Below are 12,928 nucleotides of genomic sequence, written 5' to 3'. Positions count from 1 at the left end.
AAAAGGCCCTGCACGTGCTCTAGCTCTGGCTACTTCTCCAAATCCCTGACAGGCCCGCTACCATGAGCCAAGATACGATCTTACTGATGTGCTAGGCCCTTCATTTCCCATTGCCATAACTTCCTGCAAAGTTTCTTGATCCATGAGCTAAAATCAGGCCCAGTTCCTTGTTCCTCTTGCTTTTTGTCACAAAACACAGTTTGTGAGCTCGGAAGAGGCAGGAAGGTGTTTTCCAGCCCCTTTTCAAGCACTTGCAGCACGCATTATTTTCAAGTTGGAATAGTTATGCCTGTTCATCACAAGCTAAAACCAGGTTGAATGTGCTCCTGGAGAGCTACGTTGATATTCTGTTGCTCTCTAGGTCTCTAGTGGCATGTGAACTACATTTCTCCTCTGCAAACAAATACTCCTCTAAGTGGCGATCCTATCTGACAGTGCCCAGAATTCATTGCGCAAACATCTGTCTCCTGGGAAGTTTCTGTCTACCTTATATAAGATCAGTGGACCTCCACTGCCTACGAAATGACCGTAGTTCTGGCCTCTCCTGCAGGCCTCTGAGGAGACATAGGGAAATGCAGATCCCTCCCAAGGCTTCTGTGCTTAAAAATCCAAGGATACCTTTTCCTCACAATAATAACTACAAAATTTCTGAATTAACAGATTTGGTCGAGACTGATTTTAGGAAATTTTTGGTTTAGTCTAGAGATTTGAGCTAAATGTGTTTCCACAGGAGGATGGGTGAGTCGCTGAATTTATGTTGTTTTTTTTTGTTGCTGACATTATTTTTTTAACAACCATCTTTATCCTCATCCAATTTAAACTGTGCAACCCTCCATGCCTTAGTTAGCCTGATAAATTTTGTATACAGTAGGCTGAGCAATGGTCTTAGACACTTGGGCCCACCTGCATTCATGCTGCAACAACGGAGTCTCTTGGAATTTGACTGCATTCCAACTTTGAAATTGGGAATGGTGGAAAGGAGGTTACTGGGGTGGCAACTTAGTCTGGCCCATTCATTTCCTGGATTTATTTATCTGAACGACTGTGGATGTCTCTACACGCATTCACTGAGGATTTGTGGTACACTGAACCAGGGCTACAAGGATCTCGAAAGGTAAAATCATGCTCCACACTCCCTCCTATTTTCAATCTGACATTTGAACTGCCACTATCAGCAAAGATGGCTTTGGGAAACAGGGCTGGTATTGTGATGAGTTCCTGGGGTTGCTGCCTGGCTGTTGCCACCCAAGAGTAACCTTTAGAAAGTACCCAGTCCACACAAAGGAGGAACATTGTCACCTATCGGGTTAGCTCTCAGAAGTAGCTTTTCCAATGTGCCTTGGGCACTCAGAGAGGAAAGGCAGTTTACTAGTTTCATTTCCTTATTCATTATTTACTTCAAGTTTGCCCCCAGAAGTGTTAGCATGATGCTTCAAGAGGTGGAGGAGGAGTTAAAACCCACTTGGGTTTGAATTCTGGCCACACTTTAACTTGTTATAATAAGGCAGAGGAATAGTAACTATATCTCCTTGTACTTTGTTTTTCTCATCATAAAAAATGAAGGTGATGATACTTGCCCTGCCTACCACATATGAATGCTGCAATGGTTAAAATAATGATATATGTTTTTTTAATTCTTAAGAATTACATGAACCTTGAAGAGAATTCAAAAAGCTAAGGGATAAGTCCAATAAACCAGAGGATAAGAGTTGCAAGTCTGCTGAGGCTCAGGACCTGACTGTCACAGGGAGGTGAAGAAGGTCAACCACCACACCAGGGAGCCAAGAGTGCCTACAACTGCAAGCAAGAGAATTGCATCCATCATCCATGTGGAATCTAAGTCCCCTCTCGATATGGAGGTGGAATGGACATAATCGTCCCAGGGCCCACAGGATAGAGGAATAGAGTATGGATTAGAGTGAATTTACTGATATTCTACTATGGAACTATTGTGATTAGTAATGGAAGAAATTGTAGCATTGATGTGGAGAAAGTGGCCATGGTAGCTGCTGAGGGTAGGGAGAGGGAAGAAGAGATATGATATGGGGGCATTTTCAGGACTTGGAGTTGTCCTGGGTGGTACTGCAGGGACAGATGCTGGACATTGTATGTCCTGCCATGGCCCACTGGGTGGTCTGGGGGAGAGTGTAAACTACAATGTAAGCCATTATCCATGTGATGCAGCAGTGCTCCAAAATGTATTCACCAAATGCAATGAATATCCCATGATGATGAAAGAGGTTGTTGATGTGGGAGGAGTGGGGTGAGAAGAGTGGGGGGTATATGGGGACCTCATTTTTTTAAATGTAACATTAAAAAATAAAATAAAGAGAAAAAAATTTAAAAATTAAAAAACAAAACAAAAAAACAAAGAGCCAAGGGAGTATAAGGCACTTAACTGGGTCAAGTGCAAGGATTACCAGGGTCAGTAAGATATCCTGTCTTCAAGCATCTTATTCTTTGGGTAGAGGAAGAAAATAAATTCCAGGCCAAATGGGTCACATGTTTCAGATAATGTGAATTATTTCACTGATTATAATATAAATCATTTATTGAACACTTACTCATTGTACAGACTTTATATACATTATCTTATTTCATCTTTAGAAAATGTTATACAGTCAGTGCTCTTACTATATTTGCTTTATAAATGAGGACTCACATAACTTGCCAGGCTCTTACCTTCCTTATATACAGCATCTATCAGTCATTGTTCCTCCCTCCTCAATTTAAGTTTTCAGAGAACCCTAACCACTGAGAGCATGAGGAATTCTTGAGGTTCTAAGCTTCAAATGACAAAGGAAATGGCACCACCTTTCAAAATGTGATCAAACAAGCAGCATACAAGCAAATGAGCTTCAGTTTAATCAGTGGCAAATGCAAATTGATTAGATGATACCTACAGTATTTCCCAATGTTTACGATTATCCAACAAGAAAGATCTAGAACAGCATTGTCCAGTATAGTAGTTGCTATTCACATGTGGCTATCAAGAAACACAGATGGTCTGAACTGAGATGTGCTTTAAGTATAAAATACACATCAGACATTGAAGACAGAGTAAGAAAAGAGAATGCAAAATGGCTCTATTAATTTTTATATTGGTTACATGTTGGGGTGATGATATTTTGATATATTTGGTTTAATAAAATGTTATTGTAATTAATTCCATCCATTTCATTTTACCCTTTGTAATGTGACTATTAGAAATTTTAAAGTTTTATTTGGGGTTCACATTTCTTCAGAACAATATTTCTATTGGCCAGTGCTATTCCAAAGAAACTTGAAGGAAGGAATGGTCACCTTAGATCAGACGGTGTTAACCTTTTTTGTTGCATGGACCCCTTTGCAATTCAGGTGAAAACCATGGACCCCTTACTAAGCCCACACTATAATGTGTATTGTTTAATAAATAGATCACATCCACACCAACATGTTCCTACAAGAAAAATGTATTTTTTTTTTTAAATTTTCAATTCAAATTCACAGGCCCCTTGAAATCTTAACCCTTGGTTAAGAACTCCTGTTTTAGATGAAGGTAAAGGAAAGTCCCTGGTAGGGAAAAGTGGCTCAGTTATGACCCCAAAGAGTGAATAGAAGGTAACTAATAAATGCTAACTAAACAATCTGATTCTCAAATTAATATCTAGAACAACTCTATGGTGACCTCAGTAATTTCATTCCCATGTTTTAGTGTCAACTGAGGCCTGTAAAGTTACAGTGGTGTGCAAAAAATCTAGCCACAATATATGGTAGGACCAAAACCATGTTCTACTGTTAAACTCAGCCTCCAAACTGTACCTCACTAAAATGTATTTACTTTACTATAGCCAGTGGGCTGCAGATTTCAGTTCTGACTCTTCGTCTTCTCTCCTTATCTCCTTTCACCCATCACTCACAGGACTGCAAACAGGATTTAATATTGTTATTTTATTTACTACAACCATTTCTGGCTCCTGCACTCTGCTTGATGCAGTACAAAAACAGTTTGCCCTTTGGGAGGAGAGTGCTGGGTGTGTGCACCTCCATCCCTGAATCTGTGTTTATGAACCAGACACATGGAGAGAGATAGCAAGTTGGTTAAGTATGGCTCCAGGGGGAGTGAATTCTGGCCGAGTTGATAATGGAAAATGGAGAATTTCATCTCCAGGTCAGTGACTGAATCTAGTCCAGTCTTTCACTGTCTGCTCTGTATGATTACTTGGTAGATATGAGCTGAGAATTGGGACCTCCCTTAAAGGTTCCTGTAGTCCCTCAGTGGTCTAGAGACCTTTCTTCCTCCCAACTCATTTCCATGCCATCATTTCAAGCCTGCTTTTTCCTTAAGTCTCTCTTATTAATTGAAAATAAAAAGTTAATTCCCACTGACCACACTGCCTTCTGTACTTGAAATGAGAGAAATAATAAGGAGCAAATGATATAGAAACATTGAATTAAATGTCATCTCCTGCATATTCTATATGGTTAGCATTATTATCATTGAATATTATTAATTCAATAACATTAAATTCCTAAATTTAGGCTGCTTAATTATCTTACCCATATATATGAGGAAAGAGCAACATTTTTCAAATGGTGGAGCCCAGTGATACAAAAGAAAGCTTACTAGATTCAGAATGAATAGAAGTAGATTTAGACCTGGAATCATCTACTAAACCATATATGCAATCTTAAGTAAAATTCATTACCTATCTAAGCTTCAGTTTTCTTAACTATAAAATGTGAATAAACTTGGATCTGATTGAGTGGTCTAAAGTCAACTCAGCAAGTTGTTTATCTTGACTGCCATTCACTTATTTTATACCATTTTATATGCTAGAGTAATGGTCTCCAAGGTGGATACATTTCAGAGATGCAAAGATAGCCAATTAAGAATTCTAAGAAGAAAATATTAGAATTGCTATCTCTCTCTATATATATATTTCTCATCCTGGAGTTTATCTTTCTTATGTGTGTAAGTGATGATAAACAAAATATATTCATTATACCAATGTATAACATTTATGAATGAATATACTATATATATATTAGAAGTGTGTGCTTATGATATTTTTGTTGCTAGGTATGCACTATCAAAAATATCACCAGGACCACTATTTTAAAAGTTTCTTTTAAAATGTTTCTAAGACAAACTAGTTGCAGATGAGGAAGGTGAAGAAAATGGAAATGAATTAATTATGGTATGAGAACATGTCTTAAAAAATAAAATAAAAATTATCAAATAATTTTATTTTCATGCATTTTCCTCCTTTTCCCATAACATCAACGATGGAACTGTGCATTCTTTGCTCAAGAGTCTCACAAATAATGTTTACTGGATAAAATGCCAACTTCTATGTATTTTTGCAAATATGTATTATGTGACTATGTTCCAAATGTCTTAGTCAAGCCAATTGAATAATCTAATTGCTTGTAAAGAAAATCCCTGGTAAAGATAGCATGATTTCTTTTCACTAGTACCACACTCTGACCATGGGCAGAGATTGTTTTGTTTAGAAAAAAAAAATATGTACAAATATATATGACATAGTGTTTGGTAATGAAATTACTTATATGTTCAGCTGTAAAGTATTGATTGAATAAGGCCATCTGCTACTCTGCCACATTTTAAATTGGATTGTTAAATATTGTTTAATGTCCTAGGGAAAAGTTCACAGTAATTAGAAAAACAAACAGTCTACAAGATAGCATGTATAATATGATCTCATTAAAATGTGTACATATGACATCCACTTTGTGCCATGAAGGAGTAACTGCTATGGGAATTAACTTTTACAACTAGAAAACTAAGCAAATTAAAAAAAGAAAAAGAAAAAAGGAGAACAAGATATTGGTTATCAGACAGTGTAGGATTGTGAGGTAAATACTATGATTACCCCAGATTACCACTAGAGGCACATTCCAGTTTATAACACAATGAGGGGAAACTAAAATATTGCCTGGAAGTTTCACAAGTTGAGGACATAGAAATTGGAGTTCAAGGAGGACAGGGTAAATAGAATTTGCAGGGCAGAGTACCAGAAAAAAGGGAGCTATTCCGTGAAAGAACTTTAGATATCTGCAGAGGATTCTTATCAAGACTTTCATTGAGTATGTCCTGTATATGTGTGAGATTTACCCAAGATCAGGGAAAGAACCTTCAGAAAAGGTAAGTTGAATCATGTCTGGAGTTCACAGAGAGCTAAGAAATATGCCTTTCCCAAACAGTCAGAGTAGAGAAAACTTGCAATACATGTGTCAATGGGTCAAATTCTCTGAATATGTTGCCCTAAAGTGGTATTAAATCAGTTTCAAAATAAAGGTTTTTCTGCCATGATATTATAAATTATATTTTTAAATTATACAGTCCATAATACTTTTTCAAACTTGAAATAATCAAACTTATTCTAAGGTAAAACATGATATAAACTTGATATAAAGAAATGCAAAGCAATTAGCATCCAATGATGAAAAATCACAATGTCTAACATCTAATAAAAATTAGCAGGCTTACAAAGCAGTAGGAAAGTATAACTATAACCCAAAGAAAAATCAATTAATAAAATCAGACTTATAACGTAAAAACTGAATTTGGGGAAGTGGATGTGGCTCAAGTGCTAGAGTTTCCACATACCATATGGGAGGACCCAGGTTTGATCCCTGGGGCCTCCTGGTGAAAAAGAAAAGAAAACACGCCTGTGCAGCATGCCAGTGCCCATGCAAGTGCCTGCATGGTGAGCCAGTGTCCATGCAAGGGAGTCACGCAGAAAGATGATGACACATCAAAGGAGAGCCAAGAGGAGAGTCAAGGTGAAGCACAGCAAAGACCAGGAACTGAGGTGGCACAATTAACAGGGAACCTCTCTCCACATTAGAGGTCTCCAGGATCAGATGCCAGTGAATCCTAGAGGAGAAAAAATGAGAAGAGAAGACAACACAGACAGCAAAAACAGCAGAATGGGAGGAGGGGAAAGTGGGAAAATAAAAAATCTTAAAAAAAAACTGAATTTGAATTCAAGAAACATAACACGGGTAATAAAATATACTCAATATGTTCAAGAAGGTAGGAGAAACACAAACATGATGGTAAGAGAAATAGGAGATTCAAAGAGATAAAAATAGAATTTCTAGATATAAAAATACACTACAATATCTAAAACATAAAATACACTGAATTAGACACTGCCAAAATAAAAATGAGTGAGCTACAGATGTAGTAATAGAAACTATCCAAAATAAAGCATACATATTTTTAAAAGTCTGAAAAAAGTTAAACAGGATTCAGTGAGCCTGGAACATTATCAAGACAACTATAATGTGCATTTATTTGAAATCCAAGCACAAGGCTGGCCAGAAGAAAAATATATATATTTTAAGCATAGGGTCTGAATCTTTTCAAAATTTGTAGAAAACTATATGCTCAAAAATCCAAAAGAATCAACAAATGAAAAGCAGAAGGAACATATATAGCACCATACCTATACACATCATAATCAAATTGCTGCAAGGCAATTATAAAGAGAAAATATAAAAGCAGTCAGAGAGAAAAGCACATTACTTACAAAGAAAAAAAAGTGAAAATTACAGCAGATTGTAAGAAACCATGAGAATCAAAAGAGAATGAAACAACATAATTAAATAGCTGAAAGCAAATCATCAACCTAGAATTCTCTATCTAATTAAAATGCACTTTAAAATGAAAAGCAAAATCTTTTCAAACCAAGGAAAGCTGAGATAACTTTTTTGCCAACAGACATGCAGTATAAGAAATATTAAAGGAAGTTCTTCTGACAAAAGTGATATGCTAGCAGATGGAACTTTGGATTGACACAAGGGATATAAAAGTATTCAAGTTTGTGGGAAATATGAGATATTTTTCTAATTTTAAAAAATTGTTCAAAGATAATTGACTACCTAAAACAAAGCATGTTAATTTGTGGAGTTTATAACATGTATAAAAGTATAATGCATATAAATAATAACATGAAGTCAAGAAAAGGGAAATAAAAGTATACTCTTGCAAGGTGTGTTTATATGTTAAGTGATTTGTTTTAATATAACTTGTGGATTGACTGTAATAAACTTAAAAGTTTTATACTGTAAAACCGTAAGAAACTAAGAAATAAAAAGCAGGTTGACTGACAAACAAATAGTAGAGATAAAATCATAGAAAATGCTCAATAAATACAAAAAAAGGAAGTAACAAGAAAAAAGATCATGCAAATATATAATAAATAGCATAAAGGTAGTTTAAATCCATCCAAACCAATAATTTAATTGCATATATATATAATCAAATTCTAATTAAAAGACAAAATTGTCAGATTAGATTTAAGAAAGTAAAACTCAATTATATGATACATATTGTCACTTAAATATAAAAACAAAGATAAAGTGAAAGTAAAGAAATAGAAAAAGACTTACTGCAATAAAACTAATCAAAAGAAATCTGAAGAATCTATATTAATAATTAAAGTTGAGTTAAGAAAAGGAAAATTACCAGGGACAAAGAAAGCCATTTCATAACAATAAAGGTATAAATTCACAAAGAGGATGAAACAATCAGCAATAGATATCCCTAATAAAAGAACACTGAAAAACATGCAAAAACTGATAAAATTGAAAGAAAAAATAGGGAAGCCCACAATTATCTTCAGATTTATCTATCTGCTCTCACAATAATTGTTTAAACAAGTAGTTGAAAATTCAAGAATATTAAAGAATTGATCAATAGCATCAAGAAACTTGACCTAATTAACATTATTAGAGCACAGGAAAATAACAGCGGAATATATATTCTTTTCATGGACAATTGTATAATTAACCAAATTAGATAACATTCTAGGTCAAAATGTGTAAATAAATTTAAAGAGATTGAAAATATACAGAGTATATTCTCTGGACAAAAGGAGTTAGCCAGTAACCAGAAAGTCGAAATGTATGTGGAATATCTCAAATATATGAAATTAAATAAATACTACTAAATAACTCGTAGGTTCAAGAATAAACCACAAAGATACTTAAAGATAGTTAAAAGGCATTGATTAAAGGTAAATATATAACATAACCAAGTTTTGTGATTCAGATAAGCAGTAGTTAGAGAGAAATTTGTAACATTACTTGCTTATGTTGAAAAGGAATGAAGGTTTCAAATCACTGACTTAAACTTCTATATAAAAATTACCAACAAAAGAGCAAATGAAACCTAATGTAAGCAGTATAAGGAAATAAAGAAGAGATCAAAGAAATGGAAAACAAGAAAAAATTTTGAGAAAATCAATGAAGCAAAAATCTGATTCAAAACACCAACCAAACTGACTTTAAAGCATATTTCAAAGCTACAATGGACAAAACTACATGGTATTGACACAAAGATAGACATAGCAACCAATAGAACTAAATATAGACCTACACATATTCAGCCAACACATTCAAAAAGATAATCAAACCCACTCAACTGGAACAAATAGTCTCCTCAACAAATGATTCTTGGAAAACTGGATATCCATATCCAAAAGAATGAAAGAGGATCATCATCTCATGCCCTATGAAAAATTAAATCAAAATGAATTGAAGACCAAAATATAAGCTCCAAGCCCATAAAGCTCCAGAAGATAATGTAGGGAAGTATCTATGAAATCTGGTAGTAAGAAATGGTTTCATACACTTTAGACCCAAAACATGAGCAACAAAAGGAAAAAATAGATAAATGTGACATCTTCAAAATTAAAAACTTTTGTTGCTCTAATGTGCCTCTCTGTAAGCCAAACTTAGCAAATAAACTCACTACCTTCCACCCAACATGGGACATGACTCCCAGGGATGAGACTCTCTGGCACTGAGGGATTATTACCAAGTGCTAATCAGTGATGTAATAGAAAAAGACCTTGACCAAGGGGAAATTCTAAATACAGATGAGTTTTTACAGCCAGGAGGTTTCAAAGTGAGTTGGAAGGTTATTCCAGAGGTTACAGTCATGCATGTTTCAGGTAGATCTCACTAATTGACATAGTAAACAAAGCCTCACTGGAGTGCTTGCACCTAAGGTCTCTGGAAACCTCTGAACACTATAGGCAAAGCATGTAACTTCATGAAATCAGCACCCTATCAGTGGGCCATACCTTGGAATATATATTAATCTATTCCCCATGTAACAAAGTTAGATTCATTTATAATTTCCTCACACATTAGTCTTCTATCCCTTTTCTCTGAACCTATAATTATCACTATACACATTATATATATATGTCCCAGAGACTTAAATCTTTTCTCTGTTCATATGCTGGTTAAACCCTGAATCTCAGCAGAGTTGCAGACAACATCTACTCTCCAGTTTATCGAACTCACACAGGACAACTAACAAAATGATGATGATGGACAACCTCCATCCCAGAAAACAGAGAGTTATCTACAATCACAAACAAAACAGTTTCTTCTGCCCCATGAAATCTAAATCCCTTCTCAATCTAAAGCAGAGCGGGCATTGCCATCCCAAAATCCTCAAGATTGAGGAATGAATAAACATATGGAGGGAACGCAACCATGGTATGGATCAAAGTACACTTATTATTATTGTAGTAATGGAAGAACTTGTAATATTGATCTAAAGATAGTGGTTGCCAGAGGTGCTGCTTAGTCAGGGAAGAAAGAATAGGTAATATATAGGGCATTTTTAGGACACTGGAATTGTTCTGCATGACTTTGTAATGATGGATACAGGTCATAATACATGTGTCAAAACCTATAAAATTGTACGCTGCAAAGTGTAAACCATAGTGTAAACTGTAGACCATGGTTAGTAGCAATGTGTCAATATTGGTTCATCAATTGTAACAAACGTACCATACTCATGTATGATGTTATTAATAGGGGAAAATGTGAGAGGGAGAGGGGGTAGGGTATATGGGAATCCCCTATGTTTTTGATGTTACTTTTCTGTAATCGAAAACTTCTTTAAAAATAAACTTTAAAAAACTTATGTTAAAAATAACCTCAAGCCATCCTTAAAAGGGAAAAAATAGAGAAGATGCAAATTAGCAATATCAGGAATGAAAAACAAATGCTACATCATTACAGATTGTAAAGACATTCAATGAATAAGAAAGGAATATCACATCACAAATGATATTTGACCAAAAATTTGTCAACTTAGATGAAATGGACACTTAAAAGACACTAACCACCAGGAATCACTGAAGAAACTGATAACTAGAAGCCTACATGTATTAAAGTAACTGAATTCATATTTAGAAACATTCTTATGACACAAATTCCAGGCCCAGATGACCTCACTGGTAAATTTGACCAAATACATAAAGTAAATATCAATTCTACATGAAAACTAAAGATAAATAGAAAAAGAGATAACACTTCCCAACCCCTTTGATGAACCTAACATTATTCGGACATTGAAATCATTAAAAGATAATATTAAAAAAGAAAACTATAGAACAATATCTCTCATGAACAAAGATGAAACATTCCTTAATAAAATGCTAACAAAATGAATTCAGCAACATTTAAAAAGAATAAATGTGGGATGCAGCAAGGGCAGTGCTCAGAGGGAAATTTATAGCTATTAATGCTGGCAGTGGAGCCTGCAAGTATCAGTGCCATGGTGGAGCAGACTTACTCTTGGACCTATTCCCTGGTGGATTCCAGACAAGAGTCTACATTTCTGATTTCCATTCTATTTATAGTATATTGTAGTTTCAGGTCCCTTAATATGAACTTTAAAAGTCAAGATAAAGAGAAGAAACAGTTCTTTTAGGTCTTTCAATGGCAGCAGCACAAATAATAGTATCCAAACTTTCAGCTCTACCCAGGCCCTTTTCTTTCCAACTGGAGCATTTGTCTCTTTTCTAGTAATGTTCTTCTTCTTTGACTCAGTTCAAGTTATTTTTACAATATGTACGCAGATCTTGCAATGATAACTTTTGCTTTTCTTCTTCCCCCGATGACCAATATTTATCAAGACTCTGTTCACCTCAGAACAAGATATCTTTTGGTTTCTCAGGGCATTTCACTGCTGCTGAGTTACCATCATCCTCTCTGGCTATCATGCTCATTCTTGTGTGGATTCTCATTGACCATTGACTCCTCATGGATGCTCTGCCTATGGGTCTCTGAGTTACCATGATAGCTTATGGCTGCCTGCTAAATCTCAAATTTTCCTGCCTGCTTTTCTCAGGACTTCTAATCTATGATATCTTTTGAGTGTTTTTCTCAGCCTACATCTTCGATAACAATGTCAGGTGTCCACGCAGCTGTCTGACAATCCCCTTGATGTTCTATCCCAGAAGCTTCATCTGGTGCCACTATTGGGTGCAATGTTCCTTGCCTGTGTCTGCCTGGAAAATTGTTCTTCCTGAGCTCCACAGGCAGTCACTGCTCTATGTTGGGATTGAAGACATTGTGATTCCTTGTCTCCTGTTGTGCTTTGTCCTTCATTATAACAACTACAAAAACAAGCCAACTGTGACTCCTGTGATGCCTCTAGACCCGCCAATATCTCTTAGTGCATGCAGAAGGTCTCCTACTTTTCACTGCACCCTCATTGGATACTTTGTAGGTCTGCTAACTGCTACTGTGGCATCTTGCATTCACAGAGCAGCCCTGAAATGACAGTCCCCTTCCCAGCACTCCTTCCTTCCCACAGCCCTCCTTGTTACCTTGTGAAGAAGACAGAGATTGCACTATTTTAAAATCTAAAAATGACAAGGAGTCATTACAGAACTTTTGAATACTAAAAGGATGAAAAAAATTAGCAAACCCAAGTTGCTTCAGTGAACCTTCAAGAACTTTGGGCCCAGTTTCCTGTTGGGGACTCAGTTTCAGAGAACTGAGACTGAAGCTCTTCTGTCATTATATTCTTTCCTTTTTTGGATATAGCAAATATTTCCTGTGGTGTGAAGTAACTTATTATCACAGACACTGAGTGACTTCTTAC

The 12,928-nt window shown here is 35.6% G+C and overlaps 1 pseudogene; it reads left to right on the top strand.

The window, feature by feature from the left end:
* The first annotated feature begins 11,593 nt into the window (after positions 1–11,593).
* Positions 11,594–12,603, top strand: LOC101428689 (signal peptide peptidase-like 3; annotated as a pseudogene).
* The last annotated feature ends 325 nt before the right edge of the window (positions 12,604–12,928 follow it).

This window comes from Dasypus novemcinctus, chromosome 8 (genome assembly GCF_030445035.2).
Source record: "Dasypus novemcinctus isolate mDasNov1 chromosome 8, mDasNov1.1.hap2, whole genome shotgun sequence".
In the NCBI taxonomy this organism is placed as follows: Eukaryota; Metazoa; Chordata; class Mammalia; order Cingulata; family Dasypodidae; genus Dasypus; species Dasypus novemcinctus.
Note: the sequence above shows the minus strand (reverse complement) of the source record. Positions and strands in the feature narration are given on the sequence as shown.